Source organism: Amblyomma mixtum, chromosome 2 (assembly GCF_055824585.1).
Source record: "Amblyomma mixtum isolate Tamu chromosome 2, ASM5582458v1, whole genome shotgun sequence".
Taxonomy (NCBI): Eukaryota; Metazoa; Arthropoda; class Arachnida; order Ixodida; family Ixodidae; genus Amblyomma; species Amblyomma mixtum.
In genome coordinates this window covers 183,805,449-183,828,295 of record NC_143013.1, presented here as the reverse complement: position 1 = coordinate 183,828,295, position 22,847 = coordinate 183,805,449, and the positions used below count along the sequence as shown (strand labels likewise).

The window sequence follows — 22,847 nt, the reverse complement described above, 5'->3', positions numbered from 1 at the left end:
CCTGATGTGCTGACGTGGTAAGCGCTTTGCCCCACTCGGGTAACGGCCAGTTAACGTCTGTGGCTGTGCTCCTGGCACCCACATTCTTCTCCTCTTTCTCTTCAGCTAAGCGCACTCGCAGGCTCCGGCGATCGCATGGGTAGGGGCAAACTTTTGCCCTGGCTCACCACTCTTTCAAGCTCCCGTAAACGCATGCAAATTATCTTCGCGCGTTTATGCTGGCTGTGCGTCAATAGCTTTAGAGCATGATAATATCAAACGGCAGCGTTTAGTGATGACGGCTACCTGTTCGTTGTTTTCCTCCCTTAACATCGCAAGGACCGTGTCTGGCACGTGGAATTTCAAAGAAAAGTAAGACCAGGCCTTGCTATCGCCGCCTCGTTGCGTTGCCAGACAAAAGTGAACTTATAGTGAGGAGCCCTCCCAGCACCGTCAGGCTGATGAGTGCGTTCTTTTTTTTCGCGCATTCGTTTTTCTTTCAAGCACAAATTTGCTTTTGCTGCAGCCGAAGTCGCATATCAAAAGCTGTCTTTGGAAGTCACACGCGGCAGTTTAATTGGGAAGATAGCCCTTCAGTGACACGAAACATGGGGCTTAGTTTGCGTAATCTGCCGGAATGACCAGTTGTCCGGGAGACAATGCTGTAAAAATGACAAGCGCACAAGAGAACTGCACGTTGTGGAATTTTCCTTATCGCACTAAGCAAGGCACTGGTTATTTTGTTATCTTTATGAACAGATAAATCTGAACAGCTCCGCAGTTTTGACGCTTTCCGTCGTCAGTATTTCCTGTAAATTTTACAATCTTAGGCCTGGAATATATGCTACTTTTTTTTCTACGTTATTCGCGTGGCAGAAAACGTCATGGTGGCGCGACGCCCGGCTGTATATACACGCATCGAAGAAGCGGCGGCACGCCGCCGCGTATCTCTCGACACGACAGCAATTGTGATCGACAAGAGGCAAATACCATTGAGCAATAAGGTCTGTGAGAGCAGCGCGACGCTGACTCTTCTGTTAAAACCACGCAAGTGTTCACTTCGACACCAATGTACTTGCTTAAGCACGCATCCATAAGTGTCTATAAAAATTTTGCGTGCTCGAATGCATGGCGTCGCGTACCTTTGGGCACCAGCTCAGCCGCGCACGCCCCCACCTGCAGTTTTCTTGGACACATTCGCTTCAGGAATGAAATGCAGGCATTTAGATCAAAGATTCGGCCGTGTTCTAAAAAAAAAAACGACCTTTCATGCCTGATGTGGCGTTTATTTTCAGGATAGTAACATTTCCATGCCAAAATCACTGCTTCGCTCTACGGCCATGGCTGCCCTGCTGGTGACGGCAGGCCAGGCAGAGCAAGGAGGTAGGCAGAGGGACTCAAACCGAAAGAATGAGCTTTCTGCGCTGCTATTAGCTCGCTTCAGCTGCCGCTTCCGGTCTCACCGGAAGCCGCGCTTCAATATCTGGCGGAACCAGATCTGGGTCGGGGGGCGTTTTTATCGACGCCGGTCCTCGAGTGCGCGCCTTCTGGCAAAATCCGCACACTTGTCACTGCAAAAATGCTCCATGTATTCCGGCCTTTACAGCACGGTCTCAGGGCATTGCAGGGCAATAAAGACATGTCGTACCTTCTTCCGCAAAAAAAGGAAACCGGAAGTGGACGAGGAAGATCCGCCAAAATGAGACTAAAAATTAAATAGATTTAATACTGTGCGCTCACCCTGGCTTCTACAGGAAGTGGAGGTCCTCGGAAAGGTTCGTTGTAGCGACCACAGAATGGTAAGGTCTCTTATTAGCTTAGATTCTAAGGGGAAAAGGGGGACTCTAGTGAAGCAGAAGGCTATTAACTAGTTAGCATTAAGTGGGAAAGGAGAATGATTCAGGCCTCATTGTAGAACAGATTCTCTGCATTAATTGAAGCAGACGACCGTAATGTTGAAACAATTAACGACAATTCCACAGCTATCCGTACCGAGTGCGCCGTAGATTAGGCGGTAGGATGGTTCGACACGATAACAGCAAGCTACCTCAGGAGCCCAAAATTCTTGTTAAGAAATTCTAAAGCATGAAAGCGCCTTACCCTACACTCATAATAGAACTGGCAGAGCTATTAAAGTTAATAAATAAGCTTAAGGTAGCCGACGTAAGAGAGTTTAATATGGAGCAAATCGAGCATGTTGTACCGAACGGACATAGTCTAAAAGCAGTAAAGAGAAAACTAGACAATGGTAAAAACCATACATATAAGCTATGAGAAAAAGAGGGAAATGCCGTTAGAAATATGGATACGATAGTCAAAATAGCCGGAGAGTTCTACACAAATCTATACAGTATCCAATGCAATGAGAATGTTAATTAGAAAGGCAGTAGAACACAGCAATGAGACATCCGCCCAGTAACGAAGGAGTAAGTAAAGAAAGCCTTAGGAGCAATGCAAAGACGGAAAGCAGCTGGTGAGGAGCTGAGGTGTTGATGGTCGGAGGAGAGATTACGCTAGAAAAACTAGCCACTCTGTATACGCAATGCCTTATGACCTCGAGCGCAAGAAGAGCTTGGAAAAACGCTAATATTATCTTAATTCACTAGAAAGGAGACGTCGATGACTTGCAGAATTACAGATCAACCAGCTTATTATCCGTTGCCCAAAAGGTATTTGCTAACAGGACTTTACTAACCGGACTCGCGTATTTACATATTTGCATACATATACATATTTACTGCGGCTTCCAGTGACGTCTGAGTCATTACAACTGTATTTGCCTGCACGTGCACCTGTTCTAGCTGTGGCACAAGCAACATTTTCTTTAAACTCCGTGGAGTGGTCTTCAGATAGTGTATGCAATTTTAAAACTGATTTAATATCCGTATACATCATTATAGAAAATTTATTATAACACGACATGGATACACCCATGACAACGTCCAAAATTATGCAAGCAGTTGCACAAGGGGCAAGCGTTTCGACACTGAGGGTAGTCTTGTACGAATCAATGGCGAGAACATATTAAGGTTTATCTTTGGTAACAAAGCCTTTACGCGTCTGAATGAGTTCTGCATTGCATTGAGGCCATAGTGAAATGTGTATATATGGCTGAATGGTACTGATTTTTTATCATCCTAATGTAGGAGAGCACAATGGGCAGTTTTGAACCTCGGGATAAATCAAAAGTGTAACGCTACTGTAGTCGGGACACACAGCTAACCATAACAGCCGCAGAAGAGTACGTGCATACCGTGGTTTAATGCATGGTTTTGTCCATATATAATTGGCTGTAGCTCAAGTATGTAATATATCTGCTGTGGCCGACGTACGTGCCCATTACTGCGGCATATAGGCCTTCAAAGGCTATTTCTCTCTAAAAGGCTCGAACAAATTTTCCCCTTCGCTCTGAAGTGTGTGCGCCATTAAAAGTGGTCGCCTTGAGAATAAGAGGAAACTGCGTGCCTTCCTGTAGGCCAGTTATTAAACTTCGATGCGCTTCAGTTGCAACACTTCAGAAGCGCTTAAACATTCATCAAGAGTCTTCCATGTGTGACCAGAATTTTAATCGCGTTCGTGTAGTCGAGGGCACAAAACTAGTTGCGAGCGTCTGTATTTTTTTTTTCACCAGAGCTTATAAACATGTTTTCCATTTAGCCTCAATAAAAATTTCTGCGCGGCGCCAGGATCACATTCGTCGAACTCTTTCAGGGTCACAGAATGCCGGAGCAACTGAGTTAACTTGGGGGGGGGGGGGGGGGGGGGGGGATTGATGACTGAAAAGAACTGTCCAAGACCGGCTCGCTTGTAATATTCAACCCGAGCGGAATCACTTTTTGCCAATTTCAAGCTCCACTTGTATAACGCATCCTGATAATCACAGCGAAGACGGCTTTAGTTGCTGCTTTAGCGTCTGCCTGAATGCGGCATTACGCACGGTTCTGGAAGCATTGGTAATCGTGAGTCGCAGCGTTCAAGAAGCCACTTTTTAAAGCAGACCTCCGTCAAAGAAATTGTGAAACGCACTCGTCTGCAAACTATATCGGCGGAAAAGATCGCTGCGCCTGACGGCAGGTCACACATGTCCTTTTAGTTTTACTTTCACTGTTGTAGTATTTCTTTCAGCAGTTTTATGAAAAATTGTGCACATGTTTCAATGACTATCCTGGCGCGCTCATCAATGAATGCAATATGTCGAGAGTTTTGCGCACTACCGAAGAGCAACGCGGTCCCAAGCAGCTGACGCAAAAAAATTGTTATGCGTGTTTTTCTGCCAAGTGATGTCAGAAAGACGGAATGGATATGAGCCAAGTTTTGACTTATTTACGCTTCCACATGCATCAGGGAAATCAGGAGAGGAAGACAGTTACCCGCCATAGGACGATGCGCACACCCGCCTTTCTAAAAGCAAGCGATCAAGGACCACTAACACGTTTATAACTTACGTGATTGGGGAAACCTGACGCAGGGTATATAACAAGTCGCTGCCACGATGGGATTAGTTGTAAGGTAGCGCTCGAAAGGTGCTCACACGTTTCGGTCTCGCACATTCACGTCATATTTCAGTGCCAGAATACATATCTACAACAAATAACAACGTCCTTCAGGATGTCGCTGGGGATGTAGCAGCCAGTGGGCTTGCTTCACACCGAGTGGCCCATGGTTTGAATTTCAATTCTGCTGTTCACTAATGCGTTCGATGACATCCGCATTGTGTAATTAGTTATGAATGTGTGCACTGTGCCTGCAAACCGCAATACGTGACCGCAGTAAGACGTGACATCAGGACAAAATCTCTTTTTCTTTGTTCACAAAATTCGGAAGTGGGCCGCCTCTACATGGCACCCATCAGGGAGAAGATCGCCTAGTAGGAATGAAAGTTTCTCCCTTTTTTACTTCATAAATGTCTACAGCGCATTTACGAGGCCCCTTAAAGTCTCCGTCGCATAGAAATTATTCCGCCTAGACGAAAAAAAAACAGCTCATGCTGCAGGCTGCGCGCCGCACAAACCAGCTGCTAACAGGCCTCCTAAAATATCTCACGAATACAGCGTCGATGTACGCGCTATATGCAGGACGTAATAAGAGCATACCGCAGCTCCCTTTATTATGATCTAAGACGAATTTTTCAGCGATTCGATTTGCCGTTTCTGCTACAACTGCAAAAACAAAAAAACGACGTTAACAAAATAGGGCACGCGGAAACAGAAGCACGTCTACGGGGCATTTCAACTAAGATTTTAAACAATTTTTAAAAATATGCTTTTTGACCAAGAAGGCAGCTTTTTTTTTGCATAGCATTCTCAGCCGTGTAGCTCACCAGATTAAAGCTAAGATGTGCTAACTAAAGGTCTGGTTAACTAATACTGAATAATTACGTTTTTAATTATTACCGTTACTCACCTTAGTAACCGGGAGGGGTGTAGCCCCCCCGTAAGTAATATCCGTATGAGCTTTTGGAATTTCTAAAACGCGGTGACCTCCGGCTCTGTGGCGGAGCAAATCTTACTATTTCGACGAGTTGTGTGCACTGGAGAGGTTTCTTTGCCTGTAAGCTTCTCGAAAGCGCATATATTTTGGCGCGATGTAGCCAAAACAGGAGCTCCGATGGTAACCGCGTTTTCGAAACTCTAAAAAATGGTAGGGATATAACTTACTGTTGGCTACACACGACTCAGTAATTAAAGAGCCTACACTTAGAGAAGAAAGGAGGTGCTAAAAATGCATTTCGAACATATAGTATTGATTTGATATTTATTGCGTATTTTTTGTCCCTATGCTTAAACTGCCATACGTGCGCTTTCTATGCATACTAGAATTAATATTTTGAACGTTCTTACAAACACGTCAAAACTACACTTTTGCCCGCTTAGTATATTATATAATGCAGCCAATATATACTAAAATATACAATAAATAGATTAGATTACATGAAAACAGATCAAAAATATACAGTTATTACATTCAACATATTGTATGCTCACTTTGGCTTAAAAAAGGGCTACTAGTCGGCTTCACCGGATGAGACGGGTTAATGTTGTCAACAGCAGAAGTAATGACTGATCAGGTTATAAGCGATAAGCATAAGGAGCCCATCTCAGAGAAGACGCGTACTTACCATCGGTCGAGAGGTTGCAAAGACCCGTGACGAAATTGAAGCGGAAAAGGTGTCTCCACACAGCAAATGCCGAGAGAAAGTGGCGCAGCAAACAAGTGCTCCGACGAGTGCGATACTTGGCTTGCCTTATATATACCCTCCGAGAGAGGTCATGTTATCTCTCCCGGTGAGGCGGTATTCGCGCAAAGGCCGTGGGCCCCAAAACTGTCGCACAAGTGCCGTACTGGTCGCGTTCGAATCTGGGGGCGGTCTAGAACCGAATTGCTAGTCGAAACTTACGTCAATCATAAGTCAGGGGTTGAAATGTCCACCAACAAATACACGGGCGTCTGAGGAAGCCGGTCGGCCTTCGCAGTCGGGTTCCTTTTCGCTGGCATCTTCGGGCACGGAAGTACCCAAGGTGCCTTTGCCGGTGTCATGCTATCACGTTCACCACACGTAATTTAAATAAGCGGTGATTTCCTTCCTGCTAGAAGTTATCATAAACGAAAGGACAAGAGAAAAGAGAGAGTTTTCACTGTTGCCTAAACGTCATTTCGAGCCCTAGGTTGTTCCATGGTAGCTTGAAGTGTGATTCAAGTATGTTCTCGCGGACAGCCCATTTGTTAGAATTGAAGTATACTTTTCGACGAATTGGTTACGCATTTACCAATGTACACTTTAAATACGTTGCCAACATCCAAATTCTATTTCCCGAAACTCGATTTCGAGTATTAGATTCTTCAACGACAGCTTGAAGTGTGCAGCAAATATGCTTACGTGGACTGGCCATTTGTTAGCATTGAAGTATAGTTTGCATGCAGAAGCTCTGCCCAGTTCCCCTAACGATGGACAAAGTTTTAGGTCCCTTAACCTGCTTCAGGCAACAGAGACTTGCAATGAACTTTCTATTTACATATTTAAAAGACATTTGGCATCTCTTTGACATTGGAAGACATTGGATAAGCTTTAAATTCACTTGCACGTTACCTTCATGCATTCTTCATGCAGTGAACTTCGTCAGCCCGTTTGTCGGACTATGCACTCCATCATTCCATAGGTTACATCAATACTCGTCATTGCATCCTTAGTACCCATTTCATCGCCGCATTTTATCTTCGTTTTTTTTTTACCTCTTCCACGCTGCTCTCCTTCTGTCTTTATCTCCCAAATTCCCCTCCCTGTGCAGAGTAGCATGCCAGCGTAATTTAAACGCTGGCTAAATTCACTGTATTACATTAAACAGTCTCTCTCTCTCTAGTTTGGAAGAATTAATTGCGTTTTTAAGAAAGTAGGCTTCAAACACATTACCATCGCGCAAAATCCTTTTCTCGAAACGCGATTTCGAGCGCTAGACCGTTCTACGGCTGTTAAGTGTGCTCCAAATGCATTTTAAAAGGACTGCCCGTTTGTTAAAATTTTTGCAAACTTCGGACGAATTCATTTAATATTTAAGAAAGTACACTTTTAATACATTCACAAGATGCTGAAACCGCATGCATATTTTTTCATGTATTTGAAACGTGCTCGAAGTATGCTTTAAGTCAGATATATTTGGCAAATTTTAAAAATATCTTTCGAATATCAAGCAGGAAATTCCAGGAACCTATTTCCAAAATATTTTTAGTGCATTTATGTATACAAAATATGTCTGAAATACTATACAAATATCCCATCATATATTCTAAACGTATATTCCAAACGCTTTCGCTAGGGGACAACGCTAAGAATTAAAATTAACTATTCAATACTAGGTAACCATCCTGTTAATTAGCATATCTTAGCTGTATTCTGATGTACTACACCGCTGACAATGCCATGACGAAAAAGGCGCTCTTCTAATACAAGAAGCCTACTTTTAAAAATTGCGTAAACTATTAGGCGAAACACACTGTATCTCCTTCGTTAACATGCATGGGAAAAGTTATTCACGAAATTCAAATGCAAATAGGCCCCACGCCCATGGGAACATTTGGTCTGGTACAATCAGTAATATATATATATATATATATATATATATATATATATATATATATATATATATATATATATATATATATATATATATGAAAGAAGCCAACAGCCACAGAAACCAAGGGGCACAGGGGATTTTTAATCTATTTATTTATTTTGTGGTGTTGATCAATTTAGAATTTACTGAACATGTTATCGCTTAAAGCTAATTGATTAGAAAAGCAGAAGAAAAAACAACCACTCTCAAGGTTAGGTTACTTGTAAACATAAAATACCCCCGAAAGCAGAAGATTTGACAGCCGTCGCCGTAGCTCAGAGGTAGAGCACCGGACGCGTAATTCGGAGGTCGTGGGTTCGGATCCCACCGGCGGCAGTGGTTGTTTTTTCTTCTGCTTTTCTAATCAATTAGCTTTAAGCGATAACATGTTCAGTAATATTCTAAATTGATCAACACCACAAAATAAATAAATAGATTAAAAACCCCCTGTGCCCCTTGGTTTCTGTGGCTGTTGGCTTCTTTCATATTTATAACGAGCCCCTCATACCCCTTCCCTTATATATATATATATATATATATATATATATATATATATATATATATATATATATATATATATATATTGATACATGCCTTCGAAGAGACAGAAGTAGTGCATGCGCTAGTAGAGGAAGAAGTTGATGGTCTGTCGCGCGCGCGCTCGAACCACTGAGGGACCGCCGCAGGTTTTTCGTCTCTGCGCCGGTGTTCTATTCGCGTTGCACGCTACAGTTTGGTGGAGCAGTGCTGGGTACGCTTCCCGACCCGCGCACTCCGTACAGCGTCACTATGGGCCTCACACCGGCTCACCAGCGACCCAGCCGCCGTCTCCGCGGAGAGTCGCCTGAATTTGGGCTCCTTCCCCCGCCAGCAAGGACGACGCAACCTCGACCGTCGAGCCCAACTGACATGGCCACTGACACCAGGCCCCCGTCGCCGATCCAGCTTCTACCGTCGAGTCCAACTGCCATGGCCGCTGACACCAGGCCCCTGACGCCGATCCTTTGCCACCCACCGCGAACACCACCATCTTTTCACGGTGACGTGTTCGAAGACGCTGAGGATTGGCTGGAGACGTTCGAGCGGGTGGCACGCTACAACGGTTGGTGCGATGAGCGCAAGCTAAAAAACGTCTACTTTGCCCTTGAAGAGTCTGCCAGGACGTGGTTTGAGAACCACGAGGCTACCCTTCCCACCTGGGAGGCGTTTTGCCGGAGTCTCCTGGCCACGTTCCCCAACGCTGACCGCCGGGAGAAGGCTGAAGCTGCGCTGCACTCCCGAAATCAGCACACGAACGAAAGTGTGCGCATGTATACCGAAGATATGGCCCGTCTCTTCATGCGCGCCGACCCCAACATAACAGAGGAGAAGAAGCTGCGCCATCTCATGCGTGGGGTTAAGCAGGAGCTGTTCGAGGGCCTCTTGCGCAGCCCACCCCGCACGGTGGCGGAATTTATAACCGAGGGGACCACGATGGAGACGACGCTGCAGCAACGGGCTTGCCAGTACAACCGCGACATCAACCGCATGGTGCCCGAAGGCTTTTCGTCGTGTCTCGGCGGCAGTGCACACACACTGCGCGAACTAATTCGCTCAGTTGTCCGGGAGGAACTTAATCCATCTGCCCCAGGTTGCACCACCTGTGCCGCTGGCAGCGCTGACCGAAGTCGTCAGGGACGAGGTGCGACAGGTTTCGCAGGCGCCTCCTGTCCCCGAAGCACCGCCCCCGTTCGATGAGAGACCTACGTACGCATCTGTTGTACGTCGCACTACTGAATACGGTCCCATTACCACGACGCCTGGCGTGACCAACAACGGTACGTGTCACGCAAACATGCCTGGCTACGGCATGACCCCTACGACGCCCGTGTGTAACATCGCCGCATATTCCGCCACCACATCTGCTACAGCTGGTCCACGCCCTCGCAAGTCGGATTTGTGGCGAACACCGGACCGCAGGCCTCTTTGCTACCACTGTGGGCAGCCCGGTCACCTCTACCGAGCGTGTCCGTACCGCCAAGTGGGCCTTCGCGGTTTCCATCCCGACGACCTTGCCCTCAGAACGGCGAACGACCGCATGAGATTGCGCAGCATCTCTGGGCACGCCAGAACCCTGTCTACTCTGAAAGGCGCGAGTCCCGTTCGCCTTCACCTCTCCGTTATCGCTCTTCCAGCCCTGGCCGCCAGAGTAGCTCTGCTGGCCGTCGCTCGCCGAGTCCGCGCCGGGAAAACTAACACCAGCGACCTCTGGAGGCAAGGCCGCTGACATCGGGACGTGTCAAGATCCTCCATCGTGCAACCCTCGAGCCGACGATACCTCGACAGAGAGAGACAGCGAGAGTATCAGATACGCTGCATCCGATTTGCGTGTGACACTTGATGGCACTCAGATTACCGCGCTGCTCGATACCGGTGCTGATTATTCGGTTATGAGCCGTGCCTTTGCTCGGGAACTCAAGAAGGTTCTGACACCGTGGACGAGGACCCCCATTCGCACCGCTGGTGGCCACCTAATTTCCCCTGTGGCCAAGTGCACGACTAGAGTTGGGATTAGTGGTTTCACGTACGTTGGTGAATTTGTTGTACACCCCGAGTGTTCAAGAGACTTGATTCTGGGGACCGACTTCCTGCAGTCGAACGGCGCTGTGATTGACTTTCAGGAGGCACGAGTCACGTTCTAGACCAAACAGGCCGTGGCGCGCTTTGACTCCCGCGATCCCTGCAGCAACGCCCTGCGCATTGTCGAGACCGAAGTTACGGTGCCGCCGCGGTGCAGTGTTCTGGTGCTCGTGCGAAATGACCTCTTTCACGACTACGAGGGCCTAGCGGACAGCCATAGCCCAATTGCCGTTGTACGAGGTCTCGTCCAACTACGTGACGGCCGCACCCACGTCCTCCTGACTAACTTTTCCAACGAACATCAGCACCTGGCCAAAGGCATGGCTATTGCCTTCCTCCACGACGTTGCTGAGGTTCCAGGTTTGTGCACCGTGGGAGGACCCACTCCGGAGCATGCTGGCCCACATCACGTTCTTCAGTCCTTCAGAATAAATCTTGCCCTGCCGTCGGTTCAGACGGATCTTCTGTCGGAGCTCTTGGCAGACTTTGCGGACTGTTTCGCTACGTGCTCGAAGGTCGGCCGAACTCCACTCGCCAAGCATCTTATCATCACTGATGCGACTACGCGACCCGTCTGCCAGCGCCCCTATCGTGTTTCCCCGGTGGAGAGAGAAGCCATTCAGAATCAGATTGCCGAGATGCTTGCAGACGATGTCATTCAGCCGTCCACCAGTCCGTGGGCATCGCCTGTGGTTCTTGTCAAAAAAAAAAAGGACAATACTCTGCGTTTCTGCGCGGACTACAGGAAACTTAACAACGTTACCAAAAAGGACGTTTACACGCTGCCCAGGATAGATGACGCGCTCCACCGATTGCGGAATGCCCGATACTTCTCGTCATTAGATCTTAAAAGCGGGTACTGGCAAATCGAAGTGGACGAGCGAGACCGGGAGAAGACGGCTTTCGTGACGCCTGACGGCCTCTATGAGTTTAAAGTGCTCCCATTTGGTCTGTGCTCAGCACCGGCCACGTTCCAACGCATGATGGACACTGTTTTCTCCGGCTTGAAATGACAGTCCTGCTTGGTGTACCTAGACGATGTCGTTATATTTTCGACCACCTTTGACCAGCACTTGGAGCGGTTGCGCATTGTGCTGCAAGCGCTCAAATCCGCGCAACTCACCATCAAAGCCGAGAAATGCCATTTTGGCTTTGAGGAACTTCGCTCTCTTGGTCACGTTGTCAGCGCACAAGGTGTTCGCCCGGACCCTGACAAGACTGCTGCCGTCTCAGGTTTTCCACGCCCAACTGACAAGAAGGCCGTTCGCCGGTTTTTGGTCCTGACACCGTTATAGGCGCTTTATTATAGGCGCTTTATTCAAGATTTCTCGAACATCGCGGAACCGCTGAACGCACTGACCCGTGACGACACGCCCTTCCTGTGGGGGCCCGACGAAGAGGCTGTATTTATCGAGCTTCGCAGCCGTCTGGAAAGCACTCCGATACTCGGCCATTTCGACCAGCATGCTGCCACGGACATCCACACTGACGCCAGCAATGTTGGCCTTGGTGCAGTACTGATCCAGTGGCAAGACGGTGCAGAACGGGTCATCATTTATGCTAGTCGAACGCTTACGCGCTCCGAGACCAATTATTCTACGACGGAGAAAGAATGTCTTGCAGTGATAGGGGCCATCTGCAATTTCCGACCGTACCTCTACGGACGACCCTTCCGTGTGGTAAGCGACCACCACTCCTTATGCTGGCTGGCGAGCCTCAAAGACCCCTCAGGACGCTTGGCTAGATGGAGCTTACGCCTGCAAGAATACGACTTAACAGTAGTTTACAAGTCTGGCCGTAAGCATCAAGATGCGGATTGTCTGTCACGCGCGCCTATCCCAATCAATACCGAAGAAACCACCGATGATTTTCCTTTCCTGGGCTCTGTTAGTACCACCCAAATGGCTCAGCTTCAGAGGGCGGACTCGGAGTTGGCGTCGCTCATCGATTACCTCGAAGGCAGTGAAGCTGCCATTCCGCGTGTTTTTCTTCGACGGCTTCACGCCTTCACTTTACGGTCTGGTGTTCTCTACAAGCGCAACTTTGCCAACAACGAAGAAGTGTTCCTACTTGTCATACCATCACAGCTGCGGTCTGAGATCTTGAGTGCCTGTCATCATGCACCATCCGCCGGCCACCTTGGTGTCAGCCGTATACTCGCGCGGATTAGACAAAAGTATTATTGGCCCAGGTTACTCCCATCGGTGCTGGCCTTCGTAAAAACATGCCGTGAATGCCAACGTCGGAAGACTCCTCCATTGAAACCAGCCGAATTTCTTCACGCCGTCGATCCACCGAAGACCCCTTTCCAACAAGTGGGCATGGACCTCCTTGGTCCATTTCCGAAGTCTTCGTCTGGAAAGCGTTGAATAGTCGTTGCGACTCACTACCTCACACGGTACGCTGAGACCACGTCTCTTGTCCAAGGCACTGCTGCTGAAGTGGCGCAGTTCTTCGTCTACAACATTGTCTTGCGTCATGGGGCACCCGCCGTTGTTATTACTGACCGGGGAACTGCTTTCACAGCCCGCTTAACCAAGTCCGTGACGACTCTGGCGCACACGACCCATCGACGTGCTACGGCGTATCACCCGCAGACAAACGGGTTGGTAGAGGGACTCAACCGCACACTAGCCGACATGCTATCAATGTACGTTGATGTCGAGCATCGGACTTGGGACACCATTCTGGCATACGTAGCGTTTGCGTACAACACCGCCCTGCAGGAAACAACCCGACTTACCCCTTTTCAGCTTGTCTTCGGTCGGCAGGTGACCACTCCGTTGGATGCTATGTTGCCCGTCGATCCTTACTGCGACTCTGACGCTGACCTCGACGTAGACACCTTCGTTCAGCGTGCTGAGGAAGCGCGGCAATTTGCACGCCTGCGAATTAACCGCCAACACGAGACTGACGCCGCTAGGTACAACCTTGGACGCCGTTTCGTCAGTTACGCGCCCGGCGACCTTGTGTGGATTTGGACACCTGTTCGTCGCCGTGGGCTTTCTGAAAAGTTGCTGCGCCGATACTTCGGCCCTTACGAAGTAGTGCGCCGCATCAGTGAAGTGACTTATGCAGTTGCTCCCGCCCCGACAGCTTCTTCATCGCGCCGGTCGCACTGAACTGAAGTCGTGCACATTGTTTGCATGAAGCCTTATCACGACCGGCTACCTGACTGAACTGCGGTTCCCTGCAGCTGTGTTCTACCCTCTCACTGTCTTTTCTCTCCTAGCCGCATCGTGTCGATGCTCCAGAAGGGGGGGGGGGGGGGGGCAGTGATACATGCCTTCGAAGAGACAGAAGTAGTGCATGCGCTAGTAGAGGAAGAAGTTGGTTGTCTCTCGCGCGCGCGCGCTCGAACCACTGAGGGACCGCCACAGGTTTTTCGTCTCTGCGCCGGTGTTCTATTCGCGTTGCACGCTACAATATATATATTATTACGGGGGGGTTAGCCCAGCGGCAGACGGGACAGGCCACAGTCAGAAGGCACACCGAGCTAAATCACTCCAGCACAAACTGCCACGTCCTCGTCGTCGTCCACTGCCGAACGTCCCAAAACAACGTCGTCTTCGCCTAGCAACTATGCACCGTAACACTACCCCCCCTCCTCCGTTGGGCGGAAGGAAGCACAGTCCCTGGGCGTCCTAAGGTGGTGGGTTTGTATGGTAGGGCTTAAGACGGGCGACGTGTACGAGCTGTGTGGAGGGGGCCGCACGAGGAGTGTGGGGTTGCAGGGGCGCGATCTCGTAGGTCACACTGCTCAGTTGCCGCAAGACGCGGTAAGGACCCACGTAACGAGGCAGCAACTTCTCACACAGGCCCACACGACGCGCAGGGAGCCAGAGGAGTACGAGGGAGTCGGGAGGGTAATGGGCGTCACGGTGATGAAGGTCGTACCGTCGTTTTTGATCTAGTTGTGAAGCGTCGAGGCGATCTCGAGCGATTTGGCGGGCGGCGTTAGCTCGGGCAATGGCGTCACAAGCGTAACTGCTGGTACAAGGTTCGTGAGGCAGGAGACTGTCGAAGGGTAGCAGCGGGTCGCGGTCAAAGAGCAGGTAGAAGGGGGAGTAGCCGGTAGTATCATGGCGTGTGGAATTGTAGGCGAACGTCACGAAAGGTAAACTGACGTCCCAGTCACGATGGTGGTCTGAGACATACATAGACAGCATGTCCGTCAGGGTGCGGTTAAGACGCTCAGTAAGGCCGTTGGTCTGAGGATGGTAGGCCGTCGTGAACTTGTGGCGGGTAGAGCAGGAGCGCAGAAGGTCGTGGACCACTTTAGAAAGAAAGCAGGGGCCGCGATCCGTAAGCAGTTGACGAGGAGCGCCATGAAGTAGGACGACGTCATGAAGAAGAAAGTCGGCGACATCGGAGGCACAGCTGGTAGGGATAGCGCGCGTGATAGCGTACCGGGTAGTGTAGTCGGTCGCAACGGCAATCCACTTGTTCCCGGATGCTGATAGGGGGAAAGGACCAAGCAGGTCGAGACCAACACGGGAAAAAGGGTCAGTCGGGATGACGATGAGCTGAAGCTGGCCACTGGGTGGAAGTGGGGGCGTTTTCCGGCGCTGGCATTGATCACAAGCAGCAACATAACCGCGGACAGAGCGGTAAAGGCAAGGCCAGAAGAACCGCCTGCGCACGCTGTCGTACGTGCGTGACACGCCTAGGTGCCGTGCAGTAGGAGCGTCATAAAGTTGAGCAAGTACTGTGGAGCGGCGATGGGTCGGGACGACGAGTAAGAGGTCTGCGCCATCTGTGTGCATATTGCGCCGGTACAAAATATCGTGATGCAGCACGAACATTCGTAGAGCAGGATCGGAAGGGTCGCTGCGGAGGCAGTCGACTATGAGGCGGAGAGATGGATCACGGCGTTGCTCGTCACCAATGTTTAGAAAGTCTGATACGGACAGTACACAGTCGTCGGTATCACGGGTGTGGGAATCAGGGGGATCGACAGGATGGCGGGACAGACAGTCAGCGTCTTGGTGCAGCTGGCCGGACTTGTAGACAACACTAAATGTGTATTCTTGCAAACGCAAGGCCCAGCGACCAAGACGGCCTGTAGGGTCTGTAAGGGAGGACAGCCAACACAAAGCATGGTGATCCGTAACTACGCAGAAGGGCCTTCCAAACAAATAAGGGCGGAATTTTGTTAACGCCCAAACAAGAGCAAGGCACTCCCGCTCCGTAATGAAGTAGTTACGTTCGGAAGGAGAGAGTAGGCGGCTGGCGTAAGCAACCACACGAAAGTGCTCGTGTTGGCGCTGCGCAAGAATGGCGGCAATACCATGGCCACTGGCGTCTGTGCGAAGTTGCGTAGGCGCAGATGGGTCGAAATAGGCCAGCACAGGTGGAGCAGTGAGGGCCGCAGCAAGTGCCGTGAAGGAGCGAACTTGGTCTAGGCCCCAGGAAAAAGGGACATCCTTCTTCAGGAGGGTGGTAAGGGGACGGGCCGTGTCGGCGAAGTTCGGGATAAACCGGCGAAAATACGAGCAGAGCCCGAGGAAACTGCGCACATCGCTCGAGGAACGGGGAGTGGGGAACTCACGAACGGCATGAACTTTGTCAGGGTCGGGCTTCACACCAGACGCATCAACCAAGTGGCCGAGGTCCTTAATTTGGCGCTGGCCAAAGGTGCACTTCTTGGAGTTCAGTTGGAGACCAGCGCGACGGAAGACAGCAAGGATAGTAGCAAGACGGCGTATGTGGCTTTCGAAGGTTGAGGAGAAAACGACAACGTCATCTAGGTAGCACAAGCGCGTTGTCCATTTGAAGCCACACAGAAGCGAGTCCATCATGCGCTCGAAGGTGGCAGGAGAGTTGCAGAGGCCGAAAGCCATAACTTTGAATTGGTACAGGACATCGGGGGTGATGAAGTCAGTCTTCTCACGATCCCGTTCGTCAACAGCGATTTGCCAGTAGCCTGAACAGAGATCAATAGAAGAAAAGTAGCTGGCAGCATGTAGACAGTCCAGGGCGTCATCAATTCTCGGAAGAGGATAGACGTCTTTCTTTGTTACTTGATTAAGATGACGATAGTCGACACAGAACCGCCAGCTACCATCTTTCTTTTTGACCAACACCACAGGGGATGCCCAAGGGCTGCTAGAAGGCTCGATAATGTTGTTCGCCAGCATCTTGTCCACCTCTGTTTGGATGACATGGCGCTCAGGAAGAGAGACACGATAGGGCCTTCTGTGTATAGGGCTGGCATCGCCCGTATTGATGCGATGGGTCACGACAGAAGTTTGGCCAAGAGGACGATTCCCGAAATCGAAGACATCACTGTAGGAAGCTAAAATGGCGCAGAGGGTGCCCTTTATATATATATGTATATAATTTCGATACAGGCGAAAATCTAGAGTCCCATGTACTGTGCGATGTCAGTGCACGTTAAAGAACCCCAGGTGGTCGAAATTTACGGAGCACTTCACTACGGCGTTCTCATAGCCTGAGTCGCTTTGCAACCCCAATAAACCAAACCATATATATATATATATATATATATATATATATATATATATATATATATATATATATATATATATATATATATATATATATATACTACAACAGCACGGTGGAGAGAAGGGCGAATTTTAAGCTGCCGTAAGTATTCAAGGCTGCAATAGCAGATCTAGTGAGACTTTTCATGACATGAGTAGCATCCTGCAGTTAAAGTGCAATTTCGCTTCTCTTTAGCCGACAATCTTGGCTCTTTAGAAATAAGAGCAGGATGTACAGTGGCAAGTCAACGGCGAACAGCCGTTATTATCATTTTTTTACCTGCCGCTTTATGGGATCGCTGTTACGGCGGCTAGTTTTCTCGTTCGAAAGCGGTGGCGCGACGCCGCTAACATGCTCGTAACATCAGTCAAGTCGCGGGAGCTTCCGTGCAGGTAGCGGAAAAGCTTAGGTCGTGAAAGTCGTTCAGTTTCTATCGTATGCAGGTTTTTTGTGCCAGCGTCGTCCTTTTTCAGGAGGTTGCCGGATGCTCCTACCACGACCGAAGATTCTCCCGCACGATAAAACTGCCGATCGAGAACAAGAACCTGCTTTAGTTTTATGAGCCCACGATTTCTCTAGCGCGCAGTCCATACGCATATTAACCATGCGCATCCTAGTTGCTTTGCAGTGTACTGAACCTTCGAATGGCACAGGAGCACAGGAGAACGAAGACACAGGAGAATAAGAAGGCACACTAACACTCATTGTCACTGAGAATTTATGACGGAAGATTTGTTTCTGCACACAGAGCAACGACACCTCGCTCGCAAAATCTGCACAGAACTTTACATTAGTGCACTACACGGGCTCGGGCCGGCCCGAATGCCCGGGCCCGGCCGGGACATGATTTGTTTTGCCGGGCCTGGGCCGGGCCCGGGTCTGGAGTTGCGGGCCCGGGCCGGGCTCGGGCTTAAAGCTGCGGACCCGAGCCGGGCTTGGGTCCGTATAGAAACTGCTAGTGTCCGACTATTCATTCACTATTGCAGAGTGAAGTACAAGACTGCGGCATTGGAGCAGCGACACGGATGAGCTATGGGTTATAGTACGCGCTGAAAAAAAACTAAGCTTTATTCATTGACTTATTTATGTACTTATTTCCATGCTGCGGTGGCTAACTGGTCAAGGCGCTTGATTACTGAGCCGGGGAACCAAAGTTTGCTCCTAGCCTCGGCAGCCGCATTTCTATTTAGGCGGCAAGCATGACAGCCATGTACTTTGTAGTATCATTGCTCGTTGAAGAAACCCAGGTGGTCGAAATGATCCGGAGCCCTCTGCTTCGGTGTCTTTCACAGCCTGACTCCCCTTGGGCCCTTAAGCCCCAAAAACATAGCTTTTATTTTAAAGCTATATTTTTCTTACGTGATTTTCTTATGTGAGAAAATTCACAAACTAAAGCGCGTTTGTTTATCATTATGATCAGTAGACCGGGACGTCCCGTAAATGAAATAGCCACAAAAGCTCGCGAGAATTTGTAAATCTCGTCTCATAACCACATCTATCCCTCCTCGCTTTTTCAGCCTCGATGACATGACAAGTGTTTTGCCCTATAAGTTATCACGTGGTTCGCGCGTTATCGTCTTCTCCACCAGCAAGAGTAATATTTAACCGGCCTTAGTTGGCCATTGATCGTTCGTCATCCCAAAACGTACCTATACACTATTAGAAATGGATTCGGGAAGAACATATTAGTTTAGCACGCTTATAGTCTTCAAAACACACATCGCGAAATACTCGAGCCTTTTAGCTTTTAGTTTCTGCTGAAAGGCGAGCTGTTCGGCTATGAGTTCAACATGTGAGATCGCGTTCACTAGAAAAATGTCATCCTACTGCTTGCTAGGCAGCTTTAATGCTTATACTTCGCGGTCGGCAAAATATAACTGATTAAAATCATGGGGGAATGCAAAGTAGTCGATTACGCGCTTATGCAGCCCTTTTTATTTGGCTCTTGGAACATCCAAGTTTATCCTAGCGCACCTACACGAGATCACTGTCCAAAAGACTGGCCTGGCGAGCACTACTCTTAATCACTTCCTTCTGGGTTAAAAAGAACCAACTTTCTGCAAGCCAAACTGTGGTTTCAGAACCTTTGTCGGCCAGTTTATTATCGGTCTAGTAGCAGTCTACTTGCTCAGAGTGAGCAGTATACCTCAAGCGTTACTGTGGAACGGGCCGAGCCGGGCCCGGGCTCGGCTTCACTCCGGGATACACGGGCCGGGCCGGGCTTGCTAGAACAATAATTTAGCGGGCCTGGGCCGGGCCCGGGCTTGAAGCCGCGGGCCTGGGCCGGGCTCGGGCTTCAGGTATCGGGCCCGGGCCGGGCTTGTGCCTCAAATTGAGGCCCGTGCAGTACTCTACTTTACATGCGAGTGTAACTCTAATTCATTATGAAACGGAGTTTCATAAATTAACGATTGTCCCGTTTCGTGAAATTAACATAAAAAAACTCGTCAACACACAGGCCCCATGCGATAGTTCTCAGTTGTCCAGACGAGACGCTGGGATGGAGAATTCATAGCTTCCTCGGACCAGGTTATCATCGAACCCTCCTGCCCAATCGGGCCGCACCCTCTAAAACCTGGACACTTCTGTGCGACTTCTCTACTTGCCAGCGGCTGCGGTGTCCCCTGCGGTTGGTAGTGCACAAGACGCGCAAGCTATTCCGGTTTCGATGGGCTTCTGAACCGCGCCTAGTGGGAAGGGAAATAAGTTGTTTAAATGGAGAAAGCAACAGAGGCATTAAGCGCCTTTAACGCAGCAGAGAAACACCACGACCACACAGAAGGCGATGGGCAAGAGCGTGGAATTATTAATGGCGTATATGTGCCACTCACGTATAGGGGTTAGATTTAAATATCAATTTGAATTCGTGGGAGAAGCCTGAAAACTCCCTTGGAAAACGCTTGAGTGCGTGGCTGGGCCAGTCTTCACGCTTTAAAACTAAGTATATAACACACCATTTCGTCGCAGAAAAAGGGAGAGTGCAATGCCTGCTTGATTACCACGACTTCGCTGCAAGAAATAAAAGGTTCTCTCTGACAGTTTGCAACAAAACATGCAAGATTATTTCTGCCAGTATGCAGTGAACAGCAGCGCTCTCCATGAAGTGACGAATGTCCTCAGATAAACTCATGTTTTACCCCTTCCATGTTTACTTGGCGTCGAAGGAGCGGTGCTAAGAGAGAGCCTTTTGCAACGGTACTCGGTGTCTCAGTGGATATCGTCCATACTTAGGTGCCGCACAACTACGTGTTCATAAGCACAGGACAACTAAAGAAAATGACATACCTTCTTTATCAGAATATTAAAGGCAACTGCGCTCGGAGCACCAGCAGCTGCAACACGTTGTGGCGACGCTATCTTTGCCTCACCGGGATGGAAGAATAAGTAGGTCTTTATAGAATATGTGACACGTATTAGCGGTGGTGTACACCGGTTTACTTGATGCGTCCTGCGCACACGCCGTGGCCCGCACGGCTTCACCCACGTCATTACGCTTGCGCAGGAGGCTCCCGCTAAACCGGTATGCATATCTCAGCTAATACGTGTCCCATGTGTAGAAAAACGTCTAGTAAAACAAGGAAGAACTTGCGCTTGCTGCCGAGCAGAGTGGTGTGGAAACTTATTAGTTTTTGCGCAACCCTCACTTCGCGTCTCTGCATGGGTTATTTGAGCTTCTTGTAGTTTCTTGGCGGGGGACTGCATCGCAACAGCACTTAGACGCACAACTGTATTTCTATAGAGGCGAAAACGGACCCAGAGCAGTCGCATGTCTTCTGACAAGGTGAAAGCATGCTGCCACATATTACTATGGCAACTGTACCTTTGTTTCGCTATGAACGACAGAATCTTACAAACTGTTCTGTATTTCAAGCTAAAACGGAGTGGTGTACAGTTATCACGAGGTGATCTTTAAGCAGACATAGCAACCCACGAAAACGCAAATAAGGTAAGAAAAAATCGCTTGGAAATCTCTTGGAAAAACGATATAATATAGGGAATCGTTGAGAGGTTTACATGACCGCAAAGGAGAGGCATGTGAGACCAAGCGTCCTGCTGATCGCCAAGGGCCCGTGTGATGAAATTTTATCCTGACGTCTGAAAAGGAGTTACTTGAACCTGGCTTCGTGTTGTACCTGCCTTGCTGCGAACGCAAAAAATGATGGAAGTGGCGGCCATCTTCCTTTGTATTTCCCATTTACTACAGGCTTATGCATATTCGCCATCCTTGGACTTTTGAGGGAACCACTTTATATTTTCTGACGTGCCAGTTTTGTTACAAGATGTATAGTTGCTCTCAGTAAACTTCGCGAGATATGGTGCCGTGTTATGCTAGTGGAGAAAGAAGTAAACATTGTTGCCATCCGTTGTAGGTTCACACCGCCTTGGTACTGAGCTCTAGAATGCGGGTATGCGAATAAAAATTCGAGGGACTCTTAAATGCGTGCAGGCATCAAATTTTTCGTTAGCGTGTTCTTAGTTTCAAACGTTGCGTGTTGTTTCAGGACGCGTGATACACGCTGCGCAATTCATGTATGCGCGGTAAATAATTTATTATTGCATTATTTATATTGACCGATTTCGGTTTCGGTTTCTGAGCGCCGGGTTGTGCTACGACGTTACTATCAGAGAACCATGGTCACATGCGCCCCAAAAGCTGTGACGCACGGATTACTGCGTCGTCGCATCTCGTACACATGGTGCACATAGCAGTCCTTTCGAAATCATGTGCCGAGAAACTTGATCGGTACTATGATATGTTGAAAAAAGCCAAGCGCGCGAGGCGCTACATCGAGTCCTGAAACTAAGCCGCTCGCTTCGGTCGATCTGAATCAACGCGGTTTCGGCGTTGTATTTCTTTTCCACGCCGACACCGATGCTCTGCGGACGTCTGTGTCGGAAGCCCGTAGCTCACAGCGCGCCTGTCGGCCGATCGCCTGGTCACAAGGCAGCGACACGATGCGTCACTGTTTGTACCGACCAATACCCGTCTCTGTCTTCACATCGCTCGGTCATCGCAGCCGCGCTGCGAGTCTGCTCAGGGTCCCGGGGCTGCTGATTTCGATAACTGCTGCTTGTGGAGCAAACGGTCAAAGTATTCGCTAAATGAATGCTCCCGGACAAATGTACAGTATTCAGCATTTGCCGCACCAATACGTTACTCTCTCAGGAATGCGCCCATGACGACGCCTGGATCTCGGCGCTACTTTTGTGTACATATGTCTGCATCTGTGTACAGGCAGCAATTGCACGGTAGTTCTGCTCGAATTGGAAGCTGCGTTATACTTAGGTTCAACTGCCTCTTTTTCTGTGCGCCGGTTGTGCGTTTACATGTTTACGCAGCGCGGTAGCTGCAAGAATCGCCGAAGAATGCGAGCGCCAGCCTGGGGAATACTTCACAGCGAGGTTGGTGACCTCGCGTAGGACCGGCGTTTGAGACTCGTAACAGCTTTTTCCGATGTGTCTAGTACTTGAACTTATATTGGTTACCTAGAAGTACTTCGAGACAGAAATGGTAATAGCGCTGCAGTAAGATGTACACAAGAAAGACTGACACAGGACACGCGCTTTAGCTCCAAAGAATCCTTAAATGCTCTTTCTCACCATCAAGACCCATCGCTAGCGCCTGTCCTG

At 49.1% G+C, this 22,847-nt stretch overlaps 1 protein-coding gene across 2 annotated transcripts in view; it reads right to left on the bottom strand.

The window, feature by feature from the left end:
* LOC149361784 (monocarboxylate transporter 12-like) overlaps positions 1–20,635 on the bottom strand; it is a 52,515-nt gene extending 31,880 nt beyond the window's left edge. Inside the window, exon 1 of one of the 2 annotated variants that reach the window (XM_089572819.1) lies at positions 20,502–20,635. The gene's annotated coding sequence lies outside the window, so the exon portion shown is untranslated. Of the gene's footprint in view, positions 1–6,097; positions 6,243–20,501 lie in introns of those variants that run through there. The other variant, XM_089572818.1, reaches the window with a different exon arrangement.
* Between the last annotated feature and the right edge of the window lie 2,212 nt (positions 20,636–22,847).